The following is an 18,339-nucleotide window of genomic DNA, read 5'->3' on the forward strand; positions in this document are numbered from 1 at the left end:
AATATGCTAAGAAAACACATATTTCAAGTGAAAAGATTTTATACAGGGGAGAAACAAGGTGTTTTATCATGTTTGTAATTTGACCATTTAAAGTAATTGCAACTCTGTTTCTACTCCTCTAACCAGAAAGAAACAGGGCTTCTATGCATTGTAATCAGCTTATACACTGTTTCAGAGCAAGACATCTTGTTTTTAAGCAAACTGAATAACTTACAATATCCTAAGAAAACACATATTTCAAGTAAAAAGATTTTATACAGGGGAGAAACAAGGGGATTTAACATGTTTGTAATTTGACCATTTAAAGTAATTGCAACTCTGTTTCTACACCTCTAACCAGAAAGAAACAGGGCTTCTATGCATTGTAATCGGCTTATACACTGTTTCAGAGCAAGACATCTTGTTTTTAAGCAAACTGAATAACTTACAATATCCTAAGAAAACACATATTTCAAGTAAAAAGATTTTATACAGGGGAGAAACAAGGGGATTTAACATGTTTGTAATTTGACCATTTAAAGTAATTGCAACTCTGTTTCTACACCTCTAACCAGAAAGAAACAGGGCTTCTATGCATTGTAATCGGCTTATACACTGTTTCAGAGCAAGACATCTTGTTTTTAAGCAAACTGAATAACTTACAATATCCTAAGAAAACACATATTTCAAGTAAAAAGATTTTATACAGGGAAGAAACAAGGTGTTTTAAAATGTTTGTAATTTGACCATTTAAAGTAATTGCAACTCTGTTTCTACACCTCTAACCATAAAGAAACAGGGTTTCTATGCATTGTAATTGGCTTATACATGGTTTCAGAGCAAGAAATACTGTTTTTACCCAAACTGAATAACTTACAATATGCTAAGAAAACACATATTTCAAGTGAAAAGATTTTATACAGGGGAGAAACAAGGTGTTTTATCATGTTTGTAATTTGACCATTTAAAGTAATTGCAACTCTGTTTCTACTCCTCTAACCAGAAAGAAACAGGGCTTCTATGCATTGTAATCAGCTTATACACTGTTTCAGAGCAAGACATCTTGTTTTTAAGCAAACTGAACAACTTACAATATCCTAAGAAAACACATATTTCATATAAACAGATTTTATCCAGGGGAGAAACAAGGGGTTTTAACATGTTTGTAATTTGACCATTTAAAGTAATTGCAACTCTGTTTCTACACCTCTAACCACAAGGAGGCAACGTTTCCATGCATTGTAATCGGCTTATACATGGTTTCAGAGCAAGAAATACTGTTTTTAACCAAACTGAATAACTTACAATATCCTAAGAAAACACATATTTCATATAAACAGATTTTATCCAGGGGAGAAACAAGGGGTTTTAACATGTTTGTAATTTGACCTTTTAAAGTAATTGCAACTCTGTTTCTACACCTCTAACCAGAAAGAAACAGGGTTTCTATGCATTGTAATCGGCTTATACATGGTTTCAGAGCAAGAAATACTGTTTTTAACCAAACTGAATAACTTACAATATCCTAAGAAAACACATATTTCAAGTGAAAAGATTTTATACAGGGGAGAAACAAGGTGTTTTAACATGTTTGTAATTTGACCATTTAAAGTAATTGCAACTCTGTTTCTACACCTCTAACCAGAAAGAAACAGGGCTTCTATGCATTGTAATCGGCTTATACACTGTTTCAGAGCAAGACATCTTGTTTTTAAGCAAACTGAATAACTTACAATATCCTAAGAAAACACATATTTCAAGTAAAAAGATTTTATACAGGGGAGAAACAAGGTGTTTTAACATGTTTGTAATTTGACCATTTAAAGTAATTGCAACTCTGTTTCTACACCTCTAACCAGAAAGAAACAAGGCTTCTATGCATTCTAATCGGCTTATACACTGTTTCAGAGCAAGACATCTTGTTTTTAAGCAAACTGAACAACTTACAATATCCTAAGAAAACACATATTTCAAGTGAAAATATTTTATACAGGGGAGAAACAAGGTGTTTTAACATGTTTGTAATTTGACGATTTAAAGTAATTGCAACTCTGTTTCTACACCTCTAACCATAAAGAAACAGGGTTTCTATGCATTGTAATCGGCTTATACATGGTTTCAGAGCAAGAAATACTGTTTTTACCCAAACTGAATAACTTACAATATGCTAAGAAAACACATATTTCAAGTGAAAAGATTTTATACAGGGGAGAAACAAGGTGTTTTATCATGTTTGTAATTTGACCATTTAAAGTAATTGCAACTCTGTTTCTACTCCTCTAACCAGAAAGAAACAGGGCTTCTATGCATTGTAATCAGCTTATACACTGTTTCAGAGCAAGACATCTTGTTTTTAAGCAAACTGAATAACTTACAATATCCTAAGAAAACACATATTTCAAGTAAAAAGATTTTATACAGGGGAGAAACAAGGGGATTTAACATGTTTGTAATTTGACCATTTAAAGTAATTGCAACTCTGTTTCTACACCTCTAACCAGAAAGAAACAGGGCTTCTATGCATTGTAATCGGCTTATACACTGTTTCAGAGCAAGACATCTTGTTTTTAAACAAACTGAATAACTTACAATATCCTAAGAAAACACATATTTCAAGTAAAAAGATTTTATACAGGGGAGAAACAAGGTGTTTTAAAATGTTTGTAATTTGACCATTTAAAGTAATTGCAACTCTGTTTCTACACCTCTAACCATAAAGAAACAGGGTTTCTATGCATTGTAATCGGCTTATACATGGTTTCAGAGCAAGAAATACTGTTTTTACCCAAACTGAATAACTTACAATATGCTAAGAAAACACATATTTCAAGTGAAAAGATTTTATACAGGGGAGAAACAAGGTGTTTTATCATGTTTGTAATTTGACCATTTAAAGTAATTGCAACTCTGTTTCTACACCTCTAACCATAAAGAAACAGGGTTTCTATGCATTTTAATCGGCTTATACATGGTTTCAGAGCAAGAAATACTGTTTTTACCCAAACTGAATAACTTACAATATGCTAAGAAAACACATATTTCAAGTGAAAAGATTTTATACAGGGGAGAAACAAGGTGTTTTATCATGTTTGTAATTTGACCATTTAAAGTAATTGCAACTCTGTTTCTACTCCTCTAACCAGAAAGAAACAGGGCTTCTATGCATTGTAATCAGCTTATACACTGTTTCAGAGCAAGACATCTTGTTTTTAAGCAAACTGAATAACTTACAATATCCTAAGAAAACACATATTTCAAGTAAAAAGATTTTATACAGGGGAGAAACAAGGGGATTTAACATGTTTGTAATTTGACCATTTAAAGTAATTGCAACTCTGTTTCTACACCTCTAACCAGAAAGAAACAGGGCTTCTATGCATTGTAATCGGCTTATACACTGTTTCAGAGCAAGACATCTTGTTTTTAAGCAAACTGAATAACTTACAATATCCTAAGAAAACACATATTTCAAGTAAAAAGATTTTATACAGGGGAGAAACAAGGTGTTTTAAAATGTTTGTAATTTGACCATTTAAAGTAATTGCAACTCTGTTTCTACACCTCTAACCATAAAGAAACAGGGCTTCTATGCATTGTAATCAGCTTATACACTGTTTCAGAGCAAGACATCTTGTTTTTAAGCAAACTGAATAACTTACAATATCCTAAGAAAACACATATTTCAAGTAAAAAGATTTTATACAGGGGAGAAACAAGGTGTTTTATCATGTTTGTAATTTGACCATTTAAAGTAATTGCAACTCTGTTTCTACACCTCTAACCATAAAGAAACAGGGTTTCTATGCATTGTAATCGGCTTATACATGGTTTCAGAGCAAGAAATACTGTTTTTACCCAAACTGAATAACTTACAATATGCTAAGAAAACACATATTTCAAGTGAAAAGATTTTATACAGGGGAGAAACAAGGTGTTTTATCATGTTTGTAATTTGACCATTTAAAGTAATTGCAACTCTGTTTCTACTCCTCTAACCAGAAAGAAACAGGGCTTCTATGCATTGTAATCAGCTTATACACTGTTTCAGAGCAAGACATCTTGTTTTTAAGCAAACTGAATAACTTACAATATCCTAAGAAAACACATATTTCAAGTAAAAAGATTTTATACAGGGGAGAAACAAGGGGATTTAACATGTTTGTAATTTGACCATTTAAAGTAATTGCAACTCTGTTTCTACACCTCTAACCAGAAAGAAACAGGGCTTCTATGCATTGTAATCGGCTTATACACTGTTTCAGAGCAAGACATCTTGTTTTTAAGCAAACTGAATAACTTACAATATCCTAAGAAAACACATATTTCAAGTAAAAAGATTTTATACAGGGGAGAAACAAGGGGATTTAACATGTTTGTAATTTGACCATTTAAAGTAATTGCAACTCTGTTTCTACACCTCTAACCAGAAAGAAACAGGGCTTCTATGCATTGTAATCGGCTTATACACTGTTTCAGAGCAAGACATCTTGTTTTTAAGCAAACTGAATAACTTACAATATCCTAAGAAAACACATATTTCAAGTAAAAAGATTTTATACAGGGAAGAAACAAGGTGTTTTAAAATGTTTGTAATTTGACCATTTAAAGTAATTGCAACTCTGTTTCTACACCTCTAACCATAAAGAAACAGGGTTTCTATGCATTGTAATTGGCTTATACATGGTTTCAGAGCAAGAAATACTGTTTTTACCCAAACTGAATAACTTACAATATGCTAAGAAAACACATATTTCAAGTGAAAAGATTTTATACAGGGGAGAAACAAGGTGTTTTATCATGTTTGTAATTTGACCATTTAAAGTAATTGCAACTCTGTTTCTACTCCTCTAACCAGAAAGAAACAGGGCTTCTATGCATTGTAATCAGCTTATACACTGTTTCAGAGCAAGACATCTTGTTTTTAAGCAAACTGAACAACTTACAATATCCTAAGAAAACACATATTTCATATAAACAGATTTTATCCAGGGGAGAAACAAGGGGTTTTAACATGTTTGTAATTTGACCATTTAAAGTAATTGCAACTCTGTTTCTACACCTCTAACCACAAGGAGGCAACGTTTCCATGCATTGTAATCGGCTTATACATGGTTTCAGAGCAAGAAATACTGTTTTTAACCAAACTGAATAACTTACAATATCCTAAGAAAACACATATTTCATATAAACAGATTTTATCCAGGGGAGAAACAAGGGGTTTTAACATGTTTGTAATTTGACCTTTTAAAGTAATTGCAACTCTGTTTCTACACCTCTAACCAGAAAGAAACAGGGTTTCTATGCATTGTAATCGGCTTATACATGGTTTCAGAGCAAGAAATACTGTTTTTAACCAAACTGAATAACTTACAATATCCTAAGAAAACACATATTTCAAGTGAAAAGATTTTATACAGGGGAGAAACAAGGTGTTTTAACATGTTTGTAATTTGACCATTTAAAGTAATTGCAACTCTGTTTCTACACCTCTAACCAGAAAGAAACAGGGCTTCTATGCATTGTAATCGGCTTATACACTGTTTCAGAGCAAGACATCTTGTTTTTAAGCAAACTGAATAACTTACAATATCCTAAGAAAACACATATTTCAAGTAAAAAGATTTTATACAGGGGAGAAACAAGGTGTTTTAACATGTTTGTAATTTGACCATTTAAAGTAATTGCAACTCTGTTTCTACACCTCTAACCAGAAAGAAACAAGGCTTCTATGCATTCTAATCGGCTTATACACTGTTTCAGAGCAAGACATCTTGTTTTTAAGCAAACTGAACAACTTACAATATCCTAAGAAAACACATATTTCAAGTGAAAATATTTTATACAGGGGAGAAACAAGGTGTTTTAACATGTTTGTAATTTGACCATTTAAAGTAATTGCAACTCTGTTTCTACACCTCTAACCATAAAGAAACAGGGTTTCTATGCATTGTAATCGGCTTATACATGGTTTCAGAGCAAGAAATACTGTTTTTACCCAAACTGAATAACTTACAATATGCTAAGAAAACACATATTTCAAGTGAAAAGATTTTATACAGGGGAGAAACAAGGTGTTTTATCATGTTTGTAATTTGACCATTTAAAGTAATTGCAACTCTGTTTCTACTCCTCTAACCAGAAAGAAACAGGGCTTCTATGCATTGTAATCAGCTTATACACTGTTTCAGAGCAAGACATCTTGTTTTTAAGCAAACTGAATAACTTACAATATCCTAAGAAAACACATATTTCAAGTAAAAAGATTTTATACAGGGGAGAAACAAGGGGATTTAACATGTTTGTAATTTGACCATTTAAAGTAATTGCAACTCTGTTTCTACACCTCTAACCAGAAAGAAACAGGGCTTCTATGCATTGTAATCGGCTTATACACTGTTTCAGAGCAAGACATCTTGTTTTTAAACAAACTGAATAACTTACAATATCCTAAGAAAACACATATTTCAAGTAAAAAGATTTTATACAGGGGAGAAACAAGGTGTTTTAAAATGTTTGTAATTTGACCATTTAAAGTAATTGCAACTCTGTTTCTACACCTCTAACCATAAAGAAACAGGGTTTCTATGCATTGTAATCGGCTTATACATGGTTTCAGAGCAAGAAATACTGTTTTTACCCAAACTGAATAACTTACAATATGCTAAGAAAACACATATTTCAAGTGAAAAGATTTTATACAGGGGAGAAACAAGGTGTTTTATCATGTTTGTAATTTGACCATTTAAAGTAATTGCAACTCTGTTTCTACACCTCTAACCATAAAGAAACAGGGTTTCTATGCATTTTAATCGGCTTATACATGGTTTCAGAGCAAGAAATACTGTTTTTACCCAAACTGAATAACTTACAATATGCTAAGAAAACACATATTTCAAGTGAAAAGATTTTATACAGGGGAGAAACAAGGTGTTTTATCATGTTTGTAATTTGACCATTTAAAGTAATTGCAACTCTGTTTCTACTCCTCTAACCAGAAAGAAACAGGGCTTCTATGCATTGTAATCAGCTTATACACTGTTTCAGAGCAAGACATCTTGTTTTTAAGCAAACTGAATAACTTACAATATCCTAAGAAAACACATATTTCAAGTAAAAAGATTTTATACAGGGGAGAAACAAGGGGATTTAACATGTTTGTAATTTGACCATTTAAAGTAATTGCAACTCTGTTTCTACACCTCTAACCAGAAAGAAACAGGGCTTCTATGCATTGTAATCGGCTTATACACTGTTTCAGAGCAAGACATCTTGTTTTTAAGCAAACTGAATAACTTACAATATCCTAAGAAAACACATATTTCAAGTAAAAAGATTTTATACAGGGGAGAAACAAGGTGTTTTAAAATGTTTGTAATTTGACCATTTAAAGTAATTGCAACTCTGTTTCTACACCTCTAACCATAAAGAAACAGGGCTTCTATGCATTGTAATCAGCTTATACACTGTTTCAGAGCAAGACATCTTGTTTTTAAGCAAACTGAAAAACTTACAATATCCTAAGAAAACACATATTTCATATAAACAGATTTTATCCAGGGGAGAAACAAGGGGTTTTAACATGTTTGTAATTTGACCATTTAAAGTAATTGCAACTCTGTTTCTACACCTCTAACCACAAGGAGGCAACGTTTCCATGCATTGTAATCGGCTTATACATGGTTTCAGAGCAAGAAATACTGTTTTTAACCCAACTGAATAACTTACAATATCCTAAGAAAACACATATTTCATATAAACAGATTTTATCCAGGGGAGAAACAAGGTGTTTTAACATGTTTGTAATTTGACCATTTAAAGTAATTGCAACTCTGTTTCTACACCTCTAACCACAAGGAGGCAACGTTTCGAAGTATTGTAATCGGCTTATACACTGTTTGAGAGCAAGACATCTTGTTTTTAAGCAAACTGAACAACTTACAATATCCTAAGAAAACACATATAAACAGATTTTATCCAGGGGAGAAACAAGGGGTTTTAACATGTTTGTAATTTGACCATTTAAAGTAATTGCAACTCTGTTTCTACACCTCTAACCAGAAAGAAACAGGGCTTCTATGCATTGTAATCAGCTTATACACTGTTTCAGAGCAAGACATCTTGTTTTTAAGCAAACTGAAAAACTTACAATATCCTAAGAAAACACATATTTCAAGTAAAAAGATTTTATACAGGGGAGAAACAAGGTGTTTTAACATGTTTGTAATTTGACCATTTAAAGTAATTGCAACTCTGTTTCTACACCTCTAACCATAAAGAAACAGGGTTTCTATGCATTGTAATCGGCTTATACATGGTTTCAGAGCAAGAAATACTGTTTTTACCCAAACTGAATAACTTACAATATGCTAAGAAAACACATATTTCAAGTGAAAAGATTTTATACAGGGGAGAAACAAGGTGTTTTATCATGTTTGTAATTTGACCATTTAAAGTAATTGCAACTCTGTTTCTACTCCTCTAACCAGAAAGAAACAGGGCTTCTATGCATTGTAATCAGCTTATACACTGTTTCAGAGCAAGACATCTTGTTTTTAAGCAAACTGAATAACTTACAATATCCTAAGAAAACACATATTTCAAGTAAAAAGATTTTATACAGGGGAGAAACAAGGGGATTTAACATGTTTGTAATTTGACCATTTAAAGTAATTGCAACTCTGTTTCTACACCTCTAACCAGAAAGAAACAGGGCTTCTATGCATTGTAATCGGCTTATACACTGTTTCAGAGCAAGACATCTTGTTTTTAAGCAAACTGAATAACTTACAATATCCTAAGAAAACACATATTTCAAGTAAAAAGATTTTATACAGGATAGAAACAAGGTGTTTTAAAATGTTTGTAATTTGACCATTTAAAGTAATTGCAACTCTGTTTCTACACCTCTAACCATAAAGAAACAGGGCTTCTATGCATTGTAATCAGCTTATACACTGTTTCAGAGCAAGACATCTTGTTTTTAAGCAAACTGAAAAACTTACAATATCCTAAGAAAACACATATTTCATATAAACAGATTTTATCCAGGGGAGAAACAAGGGGTTTTAACATGTTTGTAATTTGACCATTTAAAGTAATTGCAACTCTGTTTCTACACCTCTAACCAGAAAGAAACAGGGCTTCTATGCATTGTAATCGGCTTATACACTGTTTCAGAGCAAGACATCTTGTTTTTAAGCAAACTGAATAACTTACAATATCCTAAGAAAACACATATTTCAAGTAAAAAGATTTTATACAGGGGAGAAACAAGGGGATTTAACATGTTTGTAATTTGACCATTTAAAGTAATTGCAACTCTGTTTCTACACCTCTAACCAGAAAGAAACAGGGCTTCTATGCATTGTAATCGGCTTATACACTGTTTCAGAGCAAGACATCTTGTTTTTAAGCAAACTGAATAACTTACAATATCCTAAGAAAACACATATTTCATATAAACAGATTTTATCCAGGGGAGAAACAAGGGGTTTTAACATGTTTGTAATTTGACCATTTAAAGTAATTGCAACTCTGTTTCTACACCTCTAACCACAAGGAGGCAACGTTTCCATGCATTGTAATCGGCTTATACATGGTTTCAGAGCAAGAAATACTGTTTTTAACCCAACTGAATAACTTACAATATCCTAAGAAAACACATATTTCATATAAACAGATTTTATCCAGGGGAGAAACAAGGTGTTTTAACATGTTTGTAATTTGACCATTTAAAGTAATTGCAACTCTGTTTCTACACCTCTAACCACAAGGAGGCAACGTTTCGAAGTATTGTAATCGGCTTATACACTGTTTGAGAGCAAGACATCTTGTTTTTAAGCAAACTGAACAACTTACAATATCCTAAGAAAACACATATAAACAGATTTTATCCAGGGGAGAAACAAGGGGTTTTAACATGTTTGTAATTTGACCATTTAAAGTAATTGCAACTCTGTTTCTACACCTCTAACCAGAAAGAAACAGGGCTTCTATGCATTGTAATCAGCTTATACACTGTTTCAGAGCAAGACATCTTGTTTTTAAGCAAACTGAATAACTTACAATATCCTAAGAAAACACATATTTCAAGTAAAAAGATTTTATACAGGGGAGAAACAAGGTGTTTTAAAATGTTTGTAATTTGACCATTTAAAGTAATTGCAACTCTGTTTCTACACCTCTAACCATAAAGAAACAGGGCTTCTATGCATTGTAATCAGCTTATACACTGTTTCAGAGCAAGACATCTTGTTTTTAAGCAAACTGAAAAACTTACAATATCCTAAGAAAACACATATTTCATATAAACAGATTTTATCCAGGGGAGAAACAAGGGGTTTTAACATGTTTGTAATTTGACCATTTAAAGTAATTGCAACTCTGTTTCTACACCTCTAACCAGAAAGAAACAGGGTTTCTATGCATTGTAATCGGCTTATACATGGTTTCAGAGCAAGAAATACTGTTTTTAACCAAACTGAATAACTTATAATATCCTAAGAAAACACATATTTCAAGTGAAAAGATTTTATACAGGGGAGAAACAAGGTGTTTTAACATGTTTGTAATTTGACCATTTAAAGTAATTGCAACTCTGTTTCTACACCTCTAACCAGAAAGAAACAGGGCTTCTATGCATTGTAATCGGCTTATACACTGTTTCAGAGCAAGACATCTTGTTTTTAAGCAAACTGAATAACTTACAATATCCTAAGAAAACACATATTTCAAGTAAAAAGATTTTATACAGGGGAGAAACAAGGGGATTTAACATGTTTGTAATTTGACCATTTAAAGTAATTGCAACTCTGTTTCTACACCTCTAACCATAAAGAAACAGGGCTTCTATGCATTGTAATCAGCTTATACACTGTTTCAGAGCAAGACATCTTGTTTTTAAGCAAACTGAAAAACTTACAATATCCTAAGAAAACACATATTTCATATAAACAGATTTTATCCAGGGGAGAAACAAGGGGTTTTAACATGTTTGTAATTTGACCATTTAAAGTAATTGCAACTCTGTTTCTACACCTCTAACCACAAGGAGGCAACGTTTCCATGCATTGTAATCGGCTTATACATGGTTTCAGAGCAAGAAATACTGTTTTTAACCCAACTGAATAACTTACAATATCCTAAGAAAACACATATTTCATATAAACAGATTTTATCCAGGGGAGAAACAAGGTGTTTTAACATGTTTGTAATTTGACCATTTAAAGTAATTGCAACTCTGTTTCTACACCTCTAACCACAAGGAGGCAACGTTTCGAAGTATTGTAATCGGCTTATACACTGTTTGAGAGCAAGACATCTTGTTTTTAAGCAAACTGAACAACTTACAATATCCTAAGAAAACACATATAAACAGATTTTATCCAGGGGAGAAACAAGGGGTTTTAACATGTTTGTAATTTGACCATTTAAAGTAATTGCAACTCTGTTTCTACACCTCTAACCAGAAAGAAACAGGGCTTCTATGCATTGTAATCAGCTTATACACTGTTTCAGAGCAAGACATCTTGTTTTTAAGCAAACTGAAAAACTTACAATATCCTAAGAAAACACATATTTCAAGTAAAAAGATTTTATACAGGGGAGAAACAAGGTGTTTTAACATGTTTGTAATTTGACCATTTAAAGTAATTGCAACTCTGTTTCTACACCTCTAACCATAAAGAAACAGGGTTTCTATGCATTGTAATCGGCTTATACATGGTTTCAGAGCAAGAAATACTGTTTTTACCCAAACTGAATAACTTACAATATGCTAAGAAAACACATATTTCAAGTGAAAAGATTTTATACAGGGGAGAAACAAGGTGTTTTATCATGTTTGTAATTTGACCATTTAAAGTAATTGCAACTCTGTTTCTACTCCTCTAACCAGAAAGAAACAGGGCTTCTATGCATTGTAATCAGCTTATACACTGTTTCAGAGCAAGACATCTTGTTTTTAAGCAAACTGAATAACTTACAATATCCTAAGAAAACACATATTTCAAGTAAAAAGATTTTATACAGGGGAGAAACAAGGGGATTTAACATGTTTGTAATTTGACCATTTAAAGTAATTGCAACTCTGTTTCTACACCTCTAACCAGAAAGAAACAGGGCTTCTATGCATTGTAATCGGCTTATACACTGTTTCAGAGCAAGACATCTTGTTTTTAAGCAAACTGAATAACTTACAATATCCTAAGAAAACACATATTTCAAGTAAAAAGATTTTATACAGGGGAGAAACAAGGTGTTTTAAAATGTTTGTAATTTGACCATTTAAAGTAATTGCAACTCTGTTTCTACACCTCTAACCATAAAGAAACAGGGCTTCTATGCATTGTAATCAGCTTATACACTGTTTCAGAGCAAGACATCTTGTTTTTAAGCAAACTGAAAAACTTACAATATCCTAAGAAAACACATATTTCATATAAACAGATTTTATCCAGGGGAGAAACAAGGGGTTTTAACATGTTTGTAATTTGACCATTTAAAGTAATTGCAACTCTGTTTCTACACCTCTAACCAGAAAGAAACAGGGTTTCTATGCATTGTAATCGGCTTATACATGGTTTCAGAGCAAGAAATACTGTTTTTAACCAAACTGAATAACTTATAATATCCTAAGAAAACACATATTTCAAGTGAAAAGATTTTATACAGGGGAGAAACAAGGTGTTTTAACATGTTTGTAATTTGACCATTTAAAGTAATTGCAACTCTGTTTCTACACCTCTAACCAGAAAGAAACAGGGCTTCTATGCATTGTAATCGGCTTATACACTGTTTCAGAGCAAGACATCTTGTTTTTAAGCAAACTGAATAACTTACAATATCCTAAGAAAACACATATTTCAAGTAAAAAGATTTTATACAGGGGAGAAACAAGGGGATTTAACATGTTTGTAATTTGACCATTTAAAGTAATTGCAACTCTGTTTCTACACCTCTAACCAGAAAGAAACAGGGCTTCTATGCATTGTAATCGGCTTATACACTGTTTCAGAGCAAGACATCTTGTTTTTAAGCAAACTGAATAACTTACAATATCCTAAGAAAACACATATTTCAAGTAAAAAGATTTTATACAGGGGAGAAACAAGGGGATTTAACATGTTTGTAATTTGACCATTTAAAGTAATTGCAACTCTGTTTCTACACCTCTAACCAGAAAGAAACAGGGCTTCTATGCATTGTAATCGGCTTATACACTGTTTCAGAGCAAGACATCTTGTTTTTAAGCAAACTGAATAACTTACAATATCCTAAGAAAACACATATTTCAAGTAAAAAGATTTTATACAGGGGAGAAACAAGGTGTTTTAACATGTTTGTAATTTGACCATTTAAAGTAATTGCAACTCTGTTTCTACACCTCTAACCAGAAAGAAACAGGGCTTCTATGCATTGTAATCGGCTTATACACTGTTTCAGAGCAAGACATCTTGTTTTTAAGCAAACTGAACAACTTACAATATCCTAAGAAAACACATATTTCATATAAACAGATTTTATCCAGGGGAGAAACAAGGTGTTTTAACATGTTTGTAATTTGACCATTTAAAGTAATTGCAACTCTGTTTCTACACCTCTAACCACAAGGAGGCAACGTTTCGAAGTATTGTAATCGGCTTATACACTGTTTCAGAGCAAGACATCTTGTTTTTAAGCAAACTGAACAACTTACAATATCCTAAGAAAACACATATAAACAGATTTTATCCAGTGGAGAAACAAGGGGTTTTAACATGTTTGTAATTTGACCATTTAAAGTAATTGCAACTCTGTTTCTACACCTCTAACCAGAAAGAAACAGGGCTTCTATGCATTGTAATCAGCTTATACACTGTTTCAGAGCAAGACATCTTGTTTTTAAGCAAACTGAAAAACTTACAATATCCTAAGAAAACACATATTTCAAGTAAAAAGATTTTATACAGGGGAGAAACAAGGTGTTTTAACATGTTTGTAATTTGACCATTTAAAGTAATTGCAACTCTGTTTCTACACCTCTAACCAGAAAGAAACAGGGTTTCTATGCATTGTAATCGGCTTATACATGGTTTCAGAGCAAGAAATACTGTTTTTAACCAAACTGAATAACTTACAATATGCTAAGAAAACACATATTTCAAGTGAAAAGATTTTATACAGGGGAGAAACAAGGTGTTTTAAGATGTTTGTAATTTGACCATTTAAAGTAATTGCAACTCTGTTTCTACACCTCTAACCAGAAAGAAACAGGGTTTCTATGCATTGTAATCGGCTTATACATGGTTTCAGAGCAAGAAATACTGTTTTTAACCAAACTGAATAACTTATAATATCCTAAGAAAACACATATTTCAAGTGAAAAGATTTTATACAGGGGAGAAACAAGGTGTTTTAACATGTTTGTAATTTGACCATTTAAAGTAATTGCAACTCTGTTTCTACACCTCTAACCAGAAAGAAACAGGGCTTCTATGCATTGTAATCGGCTTATACACTGTTTCAGAGCAAGACATCTTGTTTTTAAGCAAACTGAATAACTTACAATATCCTAAGAAAACACATATTTCAAGTAAAAAGATTTTATACAGGGGAGAAACAAGGGGATTTAACATGTTTGTAATTTGACCATTTAAAGTAATTGCAACTCTGTTTCTACACCTCTAACCAGAAAGAAACAGGGCTTCTATGCATTGTAATCGGCTTATACACTGTTTCAGAGCAAGACATCTTGTTTTTAAGCAAACTGAATAACTTACAATATCCTAAGAAAACACATATTTCAAGTAAAAAGATTTTATACAGGGGAGAAACAAGGGGATTTAACATGTTTGTAATTTGACCATTTAAAGTAATTGCAACTCTGTTTCTACACCTCTAACCAGAAAGAAACAGGGCTTCTATGCATTGTAATCGGCTTATACACTGTTTCAGAGCAAGACATCTTGTTTTTAAGCAAACTGAATAACTTACAATATCCTAAGAAAACACATATTTCAAGTAAAAAGATTTTATACAGGGGAGAAACAAGGTGTTTTAACATGTTTGTAATTTGACCATTTAAAGTAATTGCAACTCTGTTTCTACACCTCTAACCAGAAAGAAACAGGGCTTCTATGCATTGTAATCGGCTTATACACTGTTTCAGAGCAAGACATCTTGTTTTTAAGCAAACTGAACAACTTACAATATCCTAAGAAAACACATATTTCAAGTGAAAATATTTTATACAGGGGAGAAACAAGGTGTTTTAACATGTTTGTAATTTGACCATTTAAAGTAATTGCAACTCTGTTTCTACACCTCTAACCATAAAGAAACAGGGTTTCTATGCATTGTAATCGGCTTATACATGGTTTCAGAGCAAGAAATACTGTTTTTAAGCAAACTGAATAACTTACAATATGCTAAGAAAACACATATTTCAAGTGAAAAGATTTTATACAGGGGAGAAACAAGGTGTTTTAACATGTTTGTAATTTGACCATTTAAAGTAATTGCAACTCTGTTTCTACACCTCTAACCAGAAAGAAACAGGGCTTCTATGCATTGTAATCGGCTTATACACTGTTTCAGAGCAAGACATCTTGTTTTTAAGCAAACTGAATAACTTACAATATCCTAAGAAAACACATATTTCAAGTAAAAAGATTTTATACAGGGGAGAAACAAGGTGTTTTAACATGTTTGTAATTTGACCATTTAAAGTAATTGCAACTCTGTTTCTACACCTCTAACCAGAAAGAAACAGGGTTTCTATGCATTGTAATCGGCTTATACATGGTTTCAGAGCAAGAAATACTATTTTTAACCAAACTGAATAACTTACAATATCCTAAGAAAACACATATTTCAAGTGAAAAGATTTTATACAGGGGAGAAACAAGGTGTTTTAACATGTTTGTAATTTGACCATTTAAAGTAATTGCAACTCTGTTTCTACACCTCTAACCAGAAAGAAACAGGGCTTCTATGCATTGTAATCAGCTTATACACTGTTTCAGAGCAAGACATCTTGTTTTTAAGCAAACTGAATAACTTACAATATCCTAAGAAAACACATATTTCAAGTAAAAAGATTTTGTACAGGGGAGAAACAAGGGGATTTAACATGTTTGTAATTTGACCATTTAAAGTAATTGCAACTCTGTTTCTACACCTCTAACCAGAAAGAAACAGGGCTTCTATGCATTGTAATCGGCTTATACACTGTTTCAGAGCAAGACATCTTGTTTTTAAGCAAACTGAATAACTTACAATATCCTAAGAAAACACATATTTCAAGTAAAAAGATTTTATACAGGGGAGAAACAAGGGGATTTAACATGTTTGTAATTTGACCATTTAAAGTAATTGCAACTCTGTTTCTACACCTCTAACCAGAAAGAAACAGGGCTTCTATGCATTGTAATCGGCTTATACACTGTTTCAGAGCAAGACATCTTGTTTTTAAGCAAACTGAATAACTTACAATATCCTAAGAAAACACATATTTCAAGTAAAAAGATTTTATACAGGGGAGAAACAAGGGGATTTAACATGTTTGTAATTTGACCATTTAAAGTAATTGCAACTCTGTTTCTACACCTCTAACCAGAAAGAAACAGGGCTTCTATGCATTGTAATCGGCTTACACACTGTTTCAGAGCAAGACATCTTGTTTTTAAGCAAACTGAATAACTTACAATATCCTAAGAAAACACATATTTCAAGTAAAAAGATTTTATACAGGGGAGAAACAAGGGGATTTAACATGTTTGTAATTTGACCATTTAAAGTAATTGCAACTCTGTTTCTACACCTCTAACCAGAAAGAAACAGGGCTTCTATGCATTGTAATCGGCTTATACACTGTTTCAGAGCAAGACATCTTGTTTTTAAGCAAACTGAATAACTTACAATATCCTAAGAAAACACATATTTCAAGTAAAAAGATTTTATACAGGGGAGAAACAAGGTGTTTTAACATGTTTGTAATTTGACCATTTAAAGTAATTGCAACTCTGTTTCTACACCTCTAACCAGAAAGAAACAGGGCTTCTATGCATTGTAATCGGCTTATACACTGTTTCAGAGCAAGAAATACTGTTTTTAACCAAACTGAATAACTTACAATATCCTAAGAAAACACATATTTCATATAAACAGATTTTATCCAGGGGAGAAACAAGGTGTTTTAACATGTTTGTAATTTGACCATTTAAAGTAATTGCAACTCTGTTTCTACACCTCTAACCACAAGGAGGCAACGTTTCGAAGTATTGTAATCGGCTTATACACTGTTTCAGAGCAAGACATCTTGTTTTTAAGCAAACTGAACAACTTACAATATCCTAAGAAAACACATATAAACAGATTTTATCCAGGGGAGAAACAAGGGGTTTTAACATGTTTGTAATTTGACCATTTAAAGTAATTGCAACTCTGTTTCTACACCTCTAACCAGAAAGAAACAGGGCTTCTATGCATTGTAATCAGCTTATACACTGTTTCAGAGCAAGACATCTTGTTTTTAAGCAAACTGAAAAACTTACAATATCCTAAGAAAACACATATTTCAAGTAAAAAGATTTTATACAGGGGAGAAACAAGGTGTTTTAACATGTTTGTAATTTGACCATTTAAAGTAATTGCAACTCTGTTTCTACACCTCTAACCAGAAAGAAACAGGGTTTCTATGCATTGTAATCGGCTTATACATGGTTTCAGAGCAAGAAATACTGTTTTTAACCAAACTGAATAACTTACAATATCCTAAGAAAACACATATTTCAAGTGAAAAGATTTTATACAGGGGAGAAACAAGGTGTTTTAACATGTTTGTAATTTGACCATTTAAAGTAATTGCAACTCTGTTTCTACACCTCTAACCAGAAAGAAACAGGGCTTCTATGCATTGTAATCGGCTTATACACTGTTTCAGAGCAAGACATCTTGTTTTTAAGCAAACTGAACAACTTACAATATCCTAAGAAAACACATATTTCAAGTGAAAATATTTTATACAGGGGAGAAACAAGGTGTTTTAACATGTTTGTAATTTGACCATTTAAAGTAATTGCAACTCTGTTTCTACACCTCTAACCATAAAGAAACAGGGTTTCTATGCATTGTAATCGGCTTATACATGGTTTCAGAGCAAGAAATACTGTTTTTAACCAAACTGAATAACTTACAATATGCTAAGAAAACACATATTTCAAGTGAAAAGATTTTATACAGGGGAGAAACAAGGTGTTTTGACATGTTTGCAATTTGACCATTTAAAGTAATTGCAACTCTGTTTCTACACCTCTAACCAGAAAGAAACAGGGTTTCTATGCATTGTAATCGGCTTATACATGGTTTCAGAGCAAGAAA

Source organism: Electrophorus electricus, chromosome 1 (assembly GCF_041902795.1).
Source record: "Electrophorus electricus isolate QZ-2024a chromosome 1, ASM4190279v1, whole genome shotgun sequence".
Taxonomy (NCBI): Eukaryota; Metazoa; Chordata; class Actinopteri; order Gymnotiformes; family Gymnotidae; genus Electrophorus; species Electrophorus electricus.